The following is a 16,224-nucleotide window of genomic DNA, read 5'->3' on the forward strand; positions in this document are numbered from 1 at the left end:
CTTATCCATACAAGGGTGGCGGGTGTGCTGCAGCGTATCTCAGCCGTCTTCGGGCAGTAGGCGGGCGACACCCTGAACTGGTTGCCGGACAATTGCAGGGCACACATAGACGAAGAACCATTTGCGCTTATTATCACACTGAGGTACAATTTCGAGTGTTCCATGCATATTTTTGGAAGTGGGAGAAAACCGGAGTACCCGGAGAAAACCCACGCAGGCATGGGGAGAACATGCATACTCCACACAGAAAGTCGGAATCGAACCCTGCACGTCTGCACTGTGAGGCAGAAGTGCTCATCGCCATGTGTGTATGCGTGTGTGTGTGCGCGTCTCTCTCTCTCTCTCTCTCTCTCTCTCTCTCTCTCTCTCTCTCTCCTCTCTCTCTCTCTCTCTCTCTCTCTCTCTCTCTCTATATATATATATATATATATATACTGTATATATATATATATATATATATAAATGTTTCCCCTTTGTAGATCGTAATACTACCTAGTAATTAGGACCTATTCTTAAAAAAAAAAAATCTGACTTTTTTTTCTCACGTTACCAAAAAATCTATAATAATTCTATGGAAATAGGACTTTATTTTATACCGGAGACAAATTCCTTGTGTGTTCTACATACTTGGCCAATAAAGATGATTCTGAATCTGATTTATTGTCCAAAGTGTAATATGGTAAGGCAATACTATTTCTAGAGAAGATTAGAATGAAACATGATCTGCGTGAGTTTGATCTCGAAAAGGCATATTTTCCTCCTCCTCCTCTCTTGTTGCACCAGCATGACCTAAAATGATTTGCCATCAGATAAAAGGGAGCAACTGTCCCGGAACGACATGAGAGAGTCATTGGGCGCTGACCGCCCATGAGAACGGGGCCACAACAAAAAGTCTCTGCCACTCTCCCTCAAGCCGCCCGCCACTACCACAGTTGCCACGGAGACCCATTGAGATGCCCGGTGGTGACCCCTGACCCGAGAGAAGGCTGGTGAATGTGGCTGAAAGGCCGGGGCATCTGGGCTATCATCTGGCGCCTCACAAAGCACCCTCGCCAGCTGGGGAGGAGGGCAGCATGCGGGGCACGGAAAACAGAGAGAGAGAGAGGACATTTTTTTTCTTCTTGTCCTCTTCAGAGAGAGTGGCCATTGACACCGTGCATCTCATTAGAAGCTGTGCCTCCCCACGCTCCTCACTCCCCGACCCCCCTTTGCGTCCTTCCTTGGGTCTGGAGCTCAGAGTCGAGGCAGCTGCTTGGAGCATTCAAGCTCAAGTGCAGTGGTTGGAGGGGAAGACAGGAAGGGAGAGGGTGGGGGGTCTTGGACATATGCCACCACCACTGGGACGATTGGTGATCGCCATATTCAACAGCGAAAGCATGTTAATATAACAATTTTCAGTCTGCTATCTATCTAGGCTAATGCTAATTAGCATCTATGTTGCAGTGCTATAACCCTTGAAGGAATGGATTAAACACAAAAAGTGATGCAATACCTCGCTCGACATGATAATAGTGCTCACGGTCATATATTCTTGATCGAAGAACAATTAATATTAGTAATATTAGTGCTGTACTGATGAGCTGAAAGGAGTTGACATGTCTCAATGAACAGTATCTCCATCTGTCCATCTCATACTGGCCCCAGGTGACCAAGGTGGGCCCACCAGAAAGAACAGCACAATTGATGCAGGGGGACAAAAACTGTCATTCTTATTAATTATATTTAATGTTGTCATTACTGCATGTTATAATAAAACAATATCACCATCAAGGCACCACTCCATTATGCTACAAGTATGCTAAAAGTGATCTTTGTTTTTGCTTTGGCTCCATCTGACAAGATGATAGTTGATGGTGTTGTTTGTTTTGTTTTGTTTTGGGGTTTTTTTTGCTGTCTTCGGGCAACCATTTCAGGTACACCATGAACTGGTTGCATGCCAATCGCAGGGCACACATTGACGAACAAACATCCACATTCACACTCACACCTTGGGACAATCTAAAGTGTTGCATCAAACTGCCACGCACATTTTCAGAATGTGGGAGGAAACCGGAATACCCGGAGAAAACCCACGCGGGCCGGGGGCGAATATCCAAACTCCACACAGGAAGGCCGGAGCTGGAATCGAACCCATGACCTCGGCATCTGTGAGGTTGACACGCTAACCAGTCACCGACCGGGCCACCGCATTATTACTTATCTAAACTTGTATATCCTTTTTTCCCCACTTAAGTTTTGTGGTGTGTAGAAAATGTTCGAATGTCAAATATGTGCTGTGGTTCAATCAAATTATCTCGAAAAAATATTTACAGCTCTTTTCCCAGTCAGCAAAATCGGTCTGGCCCAGCTCTGGGGCACACACGGCACGTACACTCGGCCCACATACCTCAATGAATGACGGTCCTGCAGTGGCCCACGTCTGGCATCCACGATATGGGCCGCATTCGGCCCAGATCTGAGCCGCATTGTAAAACCATATCTGGCCCTACTCCGGCCCGACGCTGGGCCAGAACAGTTTCCTGATATCAGCCTGAATTCAACCTCAACTAAGCCACATCTTTCATGACCCATATTTGACCCACATTAAAAAAAAAGTCTAAAAAACGACTGTTATAAAAATATGTTTATTGTCATAATTTGTGAACCTCACATGTAACTCCACATACACTGGAAAAATGCACTTTTCTTTATTTAACAGTGAACACAAAGTCCAAATTGGGATGCAGCTTACTCTTGAACGGTATTTTTCTGTCCATCAAATTGTTGCGCTCTCCATGTCCTCTTTTCTTCTCATGCTCTCCTTCCTGTCACCATCCCGATCAGGAGCCAGATGTAGCCGTCTTTTGTTTGTGACATCAATTTCCTGGTCTGAGGCCCAAGATGTTAGGCTGTTAGGTCTCACAGCGGCTGTAAGAACTGTTAGAAAACAAGAATGGACAGTGTGTTAGGAAAACAAACATTTGTACATGTCATGAACAATGAATGGTCAGTAAAAATAACCCCTGAAATTTCTTATAATAATAATAATAATAATAATACATTTATACGCGTCTTTCAAGACACTCTAGGACACTTTACAACCAAAACTAAACTAGGTGTGACGCTGTGGGGCGGAATATTTGCCACCAAAAACTAAACATGAATAACTTTTAAATAGAATTTGAATCACGTGAATTGAAGGTCAGTGGCTCGGATAAGAGATGGATTTGTATATTTTACTCTGAATCATATTGAATAACTGAATCTGAATTGTACAATCTGAATTTGAAACGATAGACTTTTTTTTCGTTGAAACTGTATTTGATCCTCACTGAAAATTAAATTCTGTTTATTTTCATATTCAGTCTTACAAATACAAAACGATTTTTTTTTCAACGTCAGATTTTGTTTTTGAATTGAGGTACTAAGTTTTAAATTAACTTTATGGTCAAGTATGAAGTATCCGGATTGTATTGCAGCAAACGGAATCAAAATTAATTTCATTGTATTTCAGTGCAGAAAGGGTTCTTTTTGGCAGCACCTCTGACTCTTCAATCACCTACATTTTCACAAGTGATGTGTCGGTTGCGAACGAGCCGGTACAAAGTCTCACTCTTTGAAGTGAACGATGAGCCGTTTTTAGCCGAAAAAAACGACCATGTATAGGAAGCAGTGTTGTGTCCAAGGACCGGCAACCCGAGGCCAAGGCCAAGGCCAACGACTTGACTCCGAGGCCAAGGCCGAGGACCAAGGACCGCCCTTCGGTCCTCGAGCCGGTCCTCGAGGCCAAGGACCGGCTCGAGGAACAGATCACTGATAGTAAGGCGTTTTTAGCCCAAAAAACGACCATGTATAGAATGGCGTTTTTAGACGAAAAAAAACGACCATGAATAGTAAGGCGTTTTAACAAAAAAAAAAACGACCATGTATAGAAGGTGTTTTTAGCCGAAAAAAAAACGACCATGTATAGTTAGCCGTTTTTAGACGGGAAAAAAAACGACCATGAATAGTAAGGTGTTTTGAGCCGAAAAAAACGACCATGTACAGTAAGGTGTTTTTAGCCGAAAAAAAACGACCATGTACAGTAAGGCGTTTTTAGCTGAAAAAAAAAACGACCATGTATAGAATGGCGTTTTTAGACGAAAAAAACGACCGTGAATAGTAAGGCGTTTTAACAAAAAAACCCCAGACCATGTATAGGTGTTTTTAGCCGAAAAAAAACGACCATGTATAGTAAGCCGTTTTTAGACGAAGAAAACCCCCACCATGAATAGTAAGGTGTTTTGAGCCGAAAAAAACGACCATGTACAGTAAGGTGTTTTTAGCCGAAAAAAAAACGACCATGTACAGTAAGGCGTTTTTAGCTGGAAAAAAAAACGACCATGTATAGAATGGCGTTTTTAGACGACAAAAACGACCATGGATAGTAAGGCATTTTTGGACGAAATTTTTAGCCGAAAAAAACGACCATGTATAGTAAGGCGTTTTTAGCCCAAAAAAATGACCATGTATAGTAAGGCGTTTTTTTGGACGAAAAAAACGACCATGTATAGAAAGGCGTTTTTAGCCGAAAAAAACGACCATGTGTAGTAAGGCGTTTTTAGCCGAAAAAAAACGACCATGTGTAGTAAGGCCTTTTTGGACGAAAAAAATGACCATGTATAGTAAGGCATTTTTGGACGAAAATTTTAGCCGAAAAAAACGACCATGTATAGTCAGGCCTTTTTGGACGAAATTTTTAGCCGAAAAAAACCCGACGATGAATAGTAAGGCGTTTTTAGCCGAAAAAAACCACCACGTATATATAGTAAGGCCTTTTTACCCGAAAAAAAACGACCATGTATAGTATGGCGTTTTTGGACGAAATTTTAAGCCGAAAAAACGACCATGTATAGTAAGGTGTTTTTAGCCGAAAAAACGACCATGCATAGTAAGGCGTTTTTGGACGATATTTTTAGCCGAAAAAAACCGACCATGTATAGTAAGGCCTTTTTGGACGAAAAAAAACAACCATGTGTAGTAGGGCGTTTTTAGACGAAAAAAAAAGGACCATGTATAGGAAGGCGTTTTTGGATGAAAAAAAATGACCATGTATAGTAAGGCGTTTTTAGCCGAAAAAAAACGACCATGTATAAATAGTAAGGCGTTTTTGGACGAAAAAAAGACCATGTATAGGAAGGCGTTTTTAGCCGAAAAAACCCCGACCATGTATAGTAAGGCGTTTTTAGACAAAATTTTTAGCCGAAAAAAACGACCATGAAGAGTAAGGCGTTTTTAGCCGAAAAAAACAACCACGTATAGTAAGGCCTTTTTACCCGGAAAAAACAACCATGTATAGTAAGGCGTTTTTGGACGAAATTTTAAGCCGAAAAAAACGACCATGTATAGTAAGGCGTTTTTAGCCGAAAAAAACGACCATGCATAGTAAGGCATTTTTGGACAAACATTTTCGCCGAAAAAAACGACCATGTATAGTAAGGCATTTTTGGATGACAAAAACGACCATGGATAGTAAGGCATTTTTGGACGAAATTTTAAGCCGAAAAAAACGACCATGTATAGTAAGGCGTTTTTAGCCCAAAAAAATGACCATGTATAGGAAGGCGTTTTTAGCTGAAAAAAAAAACCGACCACGTATAGTAAGGCATTTTTAGCCGAACAAAAGGATCATGTATAGTAAGGCGTTTTTGGACGAAAAAAACGACCATGTATAGAAAGGCGTTTTTAGCCGAAAAAAAACAACCATGTGTAGTAAGGCGTTTTTAGCCGAAAAAAACGACCATGTATAGTAAGGCGTTTTTGGACGAAATTTTTAGCCGAAAAAAACGACCATGTATAGTCAGGCCTTTTTGGACGAAATTTTTAGCCGAAAAAAAACCCGACCATGAATAGTAAGGCGTTTTTAGCCGAAAAAAAAACACCACGTATAGTAAGGCCTTTTTACCCGAAAAAAAACGACCATGTATAGTATGGCGTTTTTGGACGAAATTTTAAGCCGAAAAAACGACCATGTATAGTAAGGTGTTTTTAGCCGAAAAAACGACCATGCATAGTAAGGCGTTTTTGGACGATATTTTTAGCCGAAAAAAATGACCATGTATAGTAAGGCGTTTTTAGCCGAAAAAAAACGACCATGTATAAATAGTAAGGCGTTTTTGGACGAAAAAACGACCATGTATAGGAAGGCGTTTTTAGCCGGAAAAAAAACGACCATGTATAAATAGTAAGGCGTTTTTGGACGAAAAAACGACCATGTATAGGAAGGCGTTTTTAGCCGAAAAAAAACGACCATGTATAGTAAGGCATTTTTGGACAAAATTTTTAGCCGAAAAAAACGACCATGAAGAGTAAGGCGTTTTTAGCCGAAAAAAACAACCACGTATAGTAAGGCCTTTTTACCCGGAAAAAACGACCACGTATAGTAAGGCGTTTTTGGACGAAATTTTAAGCCGAAAAAAACGACCATGTATAGTAAGGCGTTTTTAGCCGAAAAAAACGACCATGCATAGTAAGGCATTTTTGGACAAACATTTTCACCGAAAAAAACGACCATGTATAGTAAGGCATTTTTGGACGACAAAAACGACCATGGATAGTAAGGCATTTTTGGACGAAATTTTAAGCCGAAAAAAACGACCATGTATAGTAAGGCGTTTTTAGCCCAAAAAAATGACCATGTATAGGAAGGCGTTTTTAGCTGAAAAAAAACCCAACCACGTATAGTAAGGCATTTTTAGCCGAACAAAAGGATCATGTATAGTAAGGCGTTTTTGGACGAAAAAAACGACCATGTATAGAAAGGCGTTTTTAGCCGAAAAAAACGACCATGTGTAGTAAGGCGTTTTTAGCCGAAAAAAACGACCATGTGTAGTAAGGCGTTTTTAGCCGAAAAAAACGACCATGTGTAGTAAGGCGTTTTTAGCCGGAAAAAAAACGACCATGTATAGTAATGCATTTTTGGACAAAATCTTTAGCCGAAAAAACCCCACCATGAATAGTAGGGCGTTTTTAGCCGAAAAAAACGACCACGTATAGTAAGGCCTTTTTACCCGAAAAAAAAACGACCATGTAGAGTATGGCTTTTTTGGACGAAATTTTAAGCCGAAAAAACGACCATGTATAGTAAGGCGTTTTTAGCCGCAAAAAAAACAACCATGTATAGTAAGGCCTTTCTGGACAAAAAAAACGACCATGTATAATAAGGCGTTTTTTGCTAAAAAAAAACACCGACCCTGTCTAGTAATGCGTTTTTAGACAAAAAAAACAACCAGGTATAGAAAGGCGTTTTTAGCCGAAAAAAACGACCATGGTAGTAAGGCGTTTTTAGCCGAAAAAAACGACCATGTAGAGTAAGGCTTTTTTGGACGAAAAAAATGACCATGTACAGGAAGGCGTTTTTAGCCGAAAAAAAACCGAGACATGTATAGTAAGGCGTTTTTAGCCGAAAAAAACCGTCCATGTATAGGAAGGCGTTTTTAGCCGAAAAAAAACGACCATGTATAGTAAGGTGTTTTTAGCCGAAAAAAAAACGAGACATGTATAGTAAGGCGTTTTTAGCCGAAAAAAAACGTCCATGTATAGGAAGGCGTTTTTAGCCAAAAAAAAAAAACGACCATGTATAGTAAGGTGTTTTTAGACGAAATTTTTAGCCGAAAAAAAACGACCATGTATTGAAGGGAATTTTTGGACAAAAATTTTAGCCGAAAAAACAACCAAGAATAGTAAGGCGTTTTTAGCCGAAAAAAACAACAACGTATAGTAAGGCCTTTTTACCCGAAAAAAACGACCATGCATAGTAAGGCGTTTTTGGACGAAATTTTTAGCCGAAAAAAACGACCATGTATATATAGTAAGGCATTTTTAACCGAAAAAACGACCATGTATAGGAAGGCGCTTTTAGCCGAAAAAAAACGACCATGTATAGTAAGGCGTTTTTAGACGAAATTTTAAACCGAAAAAAACGACCATGTATAGTAAGGCGTTTTTGGACAAATGTTTTAGCCGAAAAAAACGCCCATGTATAGTAAGGCCTTTTTGGAAGAAAAAAACGACCATGTATAGTAAGGCCTTTTTACCCGAAAAAAACGACCACGTACAGTCAGGCGTTTTTAGCCCAAAAAACCCCAACCATGTATAGTAAGGCGTATTAACCCGAAAATAACGACCATGTATAATAAGGCATTTTAACCCGAAAAAAACGACCATGTATAGGAAGGCGTTTTTAGCCGAAAAAGAAACGACCACGTATAGTTAGGCGTTTTTAGCCGAAAAAGAAACGACCACGTATAGTTAGGCGTTTTTAGCCGGAAAAAAAACAACCATGTATAGTCAGTTTAGCCGAAAGAAACGACCATGATTAATAAAAAAACACAACTCCTCTGCTCTATGTGGTGCTTTGGCTAAGTGGTATAGTGATGGAGTGCCACACCAGAGGTTGAGTGTTTGATCCCTGGTTGTGGCAACAATGTGTACTCTTTAACCACCATATACAACTTATTTGAGGAAAAACACAAAACAACCAAAAGGTTCATTGTGGTGGGTTAGCTCAGTGGTAGAAAGCTGAAGTCCCAAATCCAGCGGTTGGGTGTTCGATTCCCAGTGTTGGCAACAAGGTCACATCTTTAACCACCATTTGCAGCTTGATTGAAGACAACACAAATCAAACAAGAAGTTATGTGGTGGTGTGACTCAGGGTTAGAGAAACCATGTCCCAAACGAATGGTTGGGTGTTCAATCCCCAGAGGTTGCAACCATATCCCTTCTTTCTTTGACCAACATGATAAGTAAGGCTTATTGAAGTCGTTTTTTGTATCGTAAGGCCTTTTTGGACGAAAAAAACGACCATGTATAGTAAGGCGTTTTTAGCCGAAAAAAAGGATCATGTATAGTAAGGCCTTTTTGGACGAAAAAAACGACCATGTATAGTAAGGCCTTTTTGGACGAAAAAAGCGACCATGTATAGTAAGGCATTTTTGGACGAAAATTTTAGCCGAAAAAAACGACCATGTATAGTAAGGCCTTTTTGGACAAAAAAAACGACCATGTATAGTAAGGCATTTTTGAACGAAATTTTTAGCCGAAAAAAACAACCATGTATCGTAAGGCGTTTTTAGCCGAAAAAAACGACTATGTACAGTAAGGCCTTTTTGGACGAAAAAAACGACCATGTATAGTAAGGCCTTTTTCTGACAAAATTTTTAGCCGAAAAAAACGACCATGTATCGTACTGCGTTTTTAGCCGAAAAAAACGACCATGTATAGTCATGCGTTTTTAGCCGGAAAACCCCCCCCACCATATATAGTCAGGCGTTTTTAGCCGTAAAAAACGACCATGTATATATAGTAAGGCGTATTAACCCGAAAAAAAAAAACGACCATGTATAGTAAGGCCTTTTTGGACGAAAAAAACGACCATGTCTAGTAAGGCATTTTTGGACGAAAAAAACGACCATGTATAGTAAAGCATTTTTGGACGAAATTTTTAGCCGAAAAAAGCAACCATGTATAGTAAGGCGTTTTTAGCCGAACAAAAGGATCATGTATAGTAAGGCGTTTTTGGACGAAAAAAAAGACCATGTATAGTAAGGCGTTTTTGGACGAAAAAAACGACCATGTATCGTAAGGCGTTTTTAGCCGAAAAAAAACGACCAGGTATGGTAAGGCGTTTTTGGATGAAATTTTTAGCCGAAAAAAACGACCATGTACAGTAAGGCCTTTTTGGACGAAAAAAACGACCATGTATAGTAAGGCCTTTTTCTGACAAAATTTTTAGCCGAAAAAACGACCATGTATCGTAATGCGTTTTTAGCCGAAAAAAACTACCATGTATAGTCATGCGTTTTTAGCCGGAAAACCCCCCCCACCATATATAGTCAGGCGTTTTTAGCCGTAAAAAACGACCATGTATATATAGTAAGGCGTATTAACCCGAAAAAAAAAACGACCATGTATATCCATCCATCCATCCATTTTCCGAACCGCTTGATCCTCACAAGGGTCGCGGGGGGTGCTGGAGCCTATCCCAGCCATCTCCGGGCAGTAGGCGGGGGACACCCTGAATCAGTTGCCAGCCAATCGCAGGGCACACAGAGACGAACAACCATCCACGCCCACACTCACACCTAGGGACAATTTAGAGCGTCCAATTAGCCTGACATGCATGTTTTTTGGAATGTGGGAGGAAACCGGAGCACCCGGAGAAAACCCACGCAGGCCCGGGGAGAACATGCAAACTCCACACAGGGAGGCCGGAGCTGGAATCGAACCCGGTACCTCTGCACTGTGAAGCCGACGTGCTAACCACTGGACTACCGGGCCGCCCTCGACCATGTATAGTAAGGCCTTTTTGGACGAAATTTTTAGCCGAAAAAAAACGACCATGTATAGTAAGGCGTTTTTAGCCGAAAAAAAGGATCATGTATAGTAAGGCGTTTTTGGACGAAAAAAAAGACCATGTATAGTAAGGCGTTTTTAGCCCGCCAAAAAACGACCATGTATAGTAAGGCGTTTTTAGCCGAAAACAATTACCACGTAAGGCCTTTTTGGACAAAAAAAATGACCATGTATAGTAAGGCGTTTTTAGCCGAAAAAAACCCCGACCATATATAGTCAGCCGTTTTTAGCCGAAAAAAACTACTATGTTTAGTAAGGCGTTTTTAGCCGAAAAAAAACGACCATGTATAGTAAGGCGTTTTTAGCCGAAAAAAATGACCATGTATAGTAAGGCGTTTTTAGCCGAAAAAAATGACCATGTATAGTAAGGCGTTTTTAGCCGAAAAAAAACGACCATGTATAGTAAGGCGTTTTTGGACAAAATTTTTAGCCGAAGAAAACGACCATGTATAGTAAGGCATTTTTGGACAAAATTTTTAGCCGAAGAAAACGACCATGTATCGTAAGGCGTTTTTAGCTGAAAAAAACCACCATGTATAGTAAGGTGTTTTTAGCCGAAAAAAACGACAATGTATAGTCAGGCGTTTTTAGCCGAAAAAAAAAACGACCATATATAGTCAGGCGTTTTTAGCCGTAAAAAACGACCATGTATAGTAGGGCGTATTAACCCGAAAATAACGACCATGTATAGTAAGGCGTTTTAACCCGAAAAAAACGACCTTGTATATAGTAAGGCGTTTTTAGCCAAAAAAATGACCATGTATAGTAAGGCGTTTTAACCCAAAAAAATGACCATGTATATATAGTAAGGCATTTTAACTTGGAAAAAAACGACCATGTATAGTAAGGCGTTTTTAGCCGAAAAAAAAAACGACCATATATAGTCAGCCGTTTTTAGCCGAAAAAAAAACGACCATGTTTACTAAGGCGTTTTTAGAAAACCACCATGTATAGTAAGGCATATTAACCCGAAAATAACGACCATGTATAGTAAGCCGTTTTTAGCTCCAAAAAACGACCATGTTTAGGAAGGCATTTTAACCCAAAAAAACGACCATGGTCATGATTTTTGGCTAAAAACGGCTTACTATACTTGGTTGTCTTTTTCGGCTAAAAACGCCTTACTATACATGGTTGTCTTTTTCGGCTAAAAACGCCTTACTATATATACATGGTTGTTTTTTTTCATTGAAAAACGCCTTACTATACATGGTCGTTTTTTTTCGGCTAAAAACACCTTACTATACATGGTTATCTTTTTCGGCTAAAAACGCCTTACTATACATTGTTGTTTTTTTCGGCTAAAAACGCCTTACTATACATGGTTGTTTTTTCGGCTAAAAACGCCTTACTACACATGGTCGTTTTTTTCGGCTAAAAACGCCTTACTATACTTGGTCGGGGGGGGTTTCGGCTAAAAACGCCTTCCTATACATGGTTGTCTTTTTCGGCTAAAAACGGCTTACTATTTATGGTCCTTTTTTTCGGCTAAAAACGCCTGACTTTACATGGTCGGGGTTTTTTTCGGCTAAAAACGCCTTTACTACATATGGTCGGTTTTTTTCATCTAAAAACGCCTTCCTATATACATTTTTTTCGGCTAAAAACGGCTTACGAGAAATGGTCTTTTTTTTCGTCCAAAAACGCCTGACTGTGTGGTCGTTTTTTGGGCTAAAAACACCTTACTATACATGGTCGTTTTTTTCGGCTAAAAACACCTTCCTATACATGGTCATTTATTTTTTTGTTAAAACGCCTTACTATTTTGTAAGTCATTTTTTTCGGCTCAAAACACCTTTCTTTACATGGTCGTTTTTTTCGTTTACAAACGCCTTACAATACATGGTCGTTTTTTCGGCTAAAAACACCTTACTCTACATGGTCGTTTTTTTTTATAGTTAAAACGCCTTACTATTCATGGTCGTTTTTTTCGGCTCAAAACACCTTTCGTTACATGCTCGTTTTTTTTCGTCTAAAAAATACATGGTCGTTTTTTTCGGCTAAAAACACCTTACTCTACATGGTCGGGTTTTTTTCGGCTAAAAACGCCTTACTACACATGGTCGTTTTTTCCGGCTAAAAACGCCTGACTATATACATGGTCGTTTTTTTCGGCTGAAAACGCCTTCCTAGATACATGTTCCTTTTTTTTTCGGCAAAAAAACGCCTTACTCTACATGGTCATTTTTTTCGGCTACAAACGCCTTTCTATACGTGGTCGTTGTTTTTCGTCTAAAAATGCCTTACTCTTCATTGTCGTTTTTTTCGGCTAAAAACACCTTACTATACATGGTCGGGGGGGGGGGGTTTCAGCTAAAAACGGCTTACTATATATATGGTCGTTTTTTTTCCGGCTAAAAACACCTTACTACACATGGTCGTTTTTTTCGGCTAAAAACGCCTTTTTGTATCTTTTACAAAACATTTCATGAAGCACCATACATTTCCTTCAACAAATGTGCAATTTCCTTTTATCATTCACATATATGCATTGATTGTACATGATCCCATTGATTGTACAAACTTTAACAAGTAATTGGTATTGAAAAATACCAATTGAACCTACAGATTGAACCTCGCGTGCACATGTGTGTGTGTGTGTGTGTGTGTGTGTATGTGTTGAATGGAATTCCGCATCGGTGTGCAATTGTAAAACAAGGCTGTGTGTTGAAAAAAAAAATCTGTAACTAAGTTGTAAATTGATTTCTGGCCCAAATACTTCACTCCACAACTGGCCCTCATCTGGTTTGCCAGAGTCAAGCCAGTGCCTCCTTTGCCACTCCTGGGCCGTGTTCGGCCCACATGCATTCGGCCAGTGCCGACTCAAGGCCAGCTGTGCCAGCTTCATGCCGAATCCGGGCCAGATGCCTTTGCTGACTGGGTTGTTAATCAACCCTGATTGAATTTCATTAGGAGAAAGTGTTTTTTGTTTTTTTTAATGGATGCCAGAGTGTCATGAGTGGGCCTGAGCCTCCTCCACTGATCACAGCATGGTGATAAAAAATGTGCAAACAGCTGCCGAGTGGCAACACGCATAATCACAGAACACAAACAATGGCATGCACACTCCCTGACCTCCCTTCGGTGCCCCTCCACCTCTCTCCAAAAAAAAAAAAAAAGTTATGCAGAAATGTCTCTTAATATGTCATGGTTTTGCGTGTGTGTGAGATTTGTTATTGTGTGGACATTTAAGCTGTGCGTGTGTGTGTGTGTGTGCGCGCGCCAAGAAAGCGCAGCAGGACTGTTGTCAAAACAAAAAGTGTCATAGAGTGCAAATGGTGGGGGTCTTTCATGAGGGGAGGCTGACCTGAGAGGTGGGTGTTGGAGGGGTGTATGCTAATGAGGTGCTACAGGTATTGTAGAATGCAACTTTTTTTTTTCCAACAAAGCAGTTGCATCATGTGAGCATGTTCCAAGAAATGAAAAATGAAAAGAAAAAAAACAAAAAACAACTGTCACATCTTTGGAAATCAGCCGAAACGTTTTCGCTCCAACCGTCCAACCCCCACCGCCAGACACTTTTTTTTCTCTATCTGTCATTTGTGCTGATGAATGAGGCTTTGCGTGTGGATTTTAATTACTGCTCTGTGGAGTTGGGAATTGGCCATGCATTAAATTGGAATGAGACGCATTTCCCCCCCGCCCCCCAGCAGGGGAGGAAGCAGCACAAGGGGGGGAAAGCGGTTACTGTATATTAATTGAACCATCCAATGGCACAAAGTTGAGCCTGCAAGGCCCTCACAAGCGCACGCAGGAAAGACGATTACAGGGGATTGTTGTCAAGTGAAAAGATCCATTTTGAGCCTGAAAGAAATTTATTTTGTTCCCCTCGGTGGAAAACATAAAAGTGAATTATGCGTTGAGTTCAAGGCCACGTGGCATCAACTCCGGCTTGTTACGTTCAGCTGAATGGAGCGCCGCTGCAACGAAGGTCTTCCTCTTCCGTTTCCCCTTCCCATTTGAAAAGACATTCTGCCGGCCATTAACTAACATTGAGTCCATTCACACACAAGCAGAAAAGACTCTTGGAAGTGCTGCGCCTGACATGACGATGACGTGTATCTAACAACGGGCTTGTAAACGCTGCTTTTCAGAAGTTTGGCGCACCGCACCGACAACAAGATTTTCAAGTGGTTGCAGTGGCGACCATTGGTGCGGAATTACCTTGACTTGATCTGCCTCTTAAAACCTCGTTCACATCAAAATTAGAGAAACGAGGGATCAAGGTTATGATAGTTAATGAACTAAAAAAAAAATTGAAAAAGGATTTGCGGCCATGAAATAAAACTAAACAGAATTTTTGGGGGGGCAATAACTAACTGAAGCTGCATTCTACGTTTATCAAACTAACTAGGTCGAACAGTTGTTTGGCAATTGTTGTTTAATTTCTTACATGATTTTTTTTTTGTAATCAAGTACGCTATAATATATTTCTTTGTTTTAACAAAAATAAATAAATAAATAAATAAAACTAGCCCCAAAAATCAAATGAAAACAACGTGAACAGAAAAGTAACTACCGGTACATTATAATGAAAAATCCCAAACTTTTACAACCCTGCTCGGGATGCAATGGCACTACTTTTTTCAGACGGAGTACAAGTATTTACATGATGACTGGCCAGGAACGAGTACAGATACTTAATAATGCAGAAAATGTGTTTTATTTTATTTTGGGCTGTAACAATTAATCAAATAAAACTGTTAATCCCCCTTGTAATCTGTTTTACAAACACTTTACTGAAAAAAATAATAAAATCTCGAGCACTTCAAACCAAAACCTCTCAACTGTGAGGCAGATGTGTTCTCCACTAGGCCACCGTGCCACCAAAGTAACTCAAGTTACAGTTTGCGTGTGGCCTAAAAACCCAAATCGTGCTGGAGACTTGCCAAAAGCTGCTCTGCCGCCAAAGAAACCGTGATACTGGTCATCCTGTCATCATATGAACATACGAAAGACGTTTGAATTGAAAAATCTTTTCCATTTGATAAAAAGTCGAGGGTCGTCCGCATTTCCCGTGGATGATTAACCGTCTGTTGATAAGAGCGTGACCTGAAGTGGCTCCACTTGATCACACTTATTCCATGCGCGTCTCCTGTTATGTCCCGAAGATTGACGAGCATGTGCGGCTGACAAACACGCTCTCACATGATGTGAGCGGAGGTCTCGTGGGGTCAACACATGGTCATCTGCGGTCAGCTGAGAGGCTGAGCCCTCTGCCTGGTGATAAGAAGCCAGACGGGCAAAGGACAGCAAATGTGTGACACGGCAAACAACATGTGATCGGTCGCAAAGATTTTTCTCGGGTTGTCCGCACTATTGTGCTCACTTATGAACTGTTTTCTTGTTATTGTTGGTTTTTTTTTTATACTATACTTGTATGGTAGCTTCTGTCGAGCGTGCAAGAGAGCTTCTTCAAGCAACGTTAACGAAGCACAAAAAAATGTCTTCGTACAAGATTTCATCAACTCGCTGTTTCTTAGCAGAATAGCAGCAATGAATCTTTTCCATCTGTAGGCACGATGGTTCCACAGCATCACAGCAGAGTAAAAAAACATTTCCATCCCGGGAGGCTTAGACAGGGTGGATGGAATTATGATCAGTTCAAAACAGTGATCAGTGTTAAACGATGCCTTCTGGGTTCTCTTACATTACACAAGCCCGGCATTTGAACAGGGGTGTGTAAACTTTTGTAAAATCCTCTGTCGGGCACTCCATAAAGCAATTGCCCATACACAGGCAATTGGACTTCCACTCAAGGAAGCCACCAAATTCCATGTGGCAATTTGAGTGGGACTACGGATTACGACATTGCAGAACAGTCAGTCGTTGGTTAATGAGATGGTTGGCTAG

This window comes from Hippocampus guttulatus, chromosome 5 (genome assembly GCF_054856545.1).
Source record: "Hippocampus guttulatus isolate MCC_2025c chromosome 5, RoL_Hgut_1.0, whole genome shotgun sequence".
Classification (NCBI taxonomy): domain Eukaryota; kingdom Metazoa; phylum Chordata; class Actinopteri; order Syngnathiformes; family Syngnathidae; genus Hippocampus; species Hippocampus guttulatus.